Genomic DNA, 880 nt, shown 5'->3' with positions numbered 1-880 from the left:
TAATAATGTTTAAAATGAAATGTGCTTATTACATAACAGACAGACTTAAAATATGTTCAACATCACTGTAGCTTTATCCTTACAAAACGTGATCATAGTTCACTGTCAATCATTTCCAGTATTCAAATAGTGACCTAAGCACAGCTTAGATGGAAATAAGGTACTTACATTAGAACAACAGTAGACCCAATAGTTTATATTTGAAAACCATTTTTAAGTAACCTATTAAGAATTTTAATAACTAATGTTCACATTTTCAACTCAATAAGTCTATGGGTTAGTCTGCTTTTTGGTTTGTTTATTGGTTTGGGGGTGGAGGTAGGGACTAAAACAAATATACATAATTTCCAGAGCAGACTATATATGGTATTATACAAGTCAATTTCCAAATTCCAGATTTGCTTTTTTCAGCAATGCCTTCATTCTGTTAACAAAAGTGGCCCCCTGTGAGTTTCTACAAGTCCATTTGTAACATACTCAATGTACATGAATAATAATTTCCCATGAGTGCATTTGGGGTGGGGGTGAGGGTGGGGAATCACATGGAGCTAATAGTAGTACTGTCCCATGGTGTGAGAGTAAAGTTTCTCTCTCACTGACACTTTCTCTCAATTTCACCTCCCCCGGTATGATTCCATTCATAATCTCGATATTTAAACCAGAAAGTTATTATGGACAATCCAAAATAACCCAAGGAACATGCTAAAGTTCTACCAATGATCAGCTTCTAACTGAAGGACTGAAGGAATTAAATAGAAGGCACAGTAGCACTGAAATATTTCAAATCATAGTAATCTTTTTGTGTATATATTTGCGTGTGTGTGTATCCTATACTTTCTCTCTTGTTGTTAAAAATGTCTGCTGAACAATTAGGAAATAC

The sequence above is a fragment of the Manis pentadactyla genome, chromosome Y (genome assembly GCF_030020395.1).
Source record: "Manis pentadactyla isolate mManPen7 chromosome Y, mManPen7.hap1, whole genome shotgun sequence".
Lineage (NCBI taxonomy): Eukaryota > Metazoa > Chordata > Mammalia > Pholidota > Manidae > Manis > Manis pentadactyla.
The sequence above is the reverse complement of the archived record's forward strand: the minus strand, read 5'-3'. Positions refer to the sequence as shown.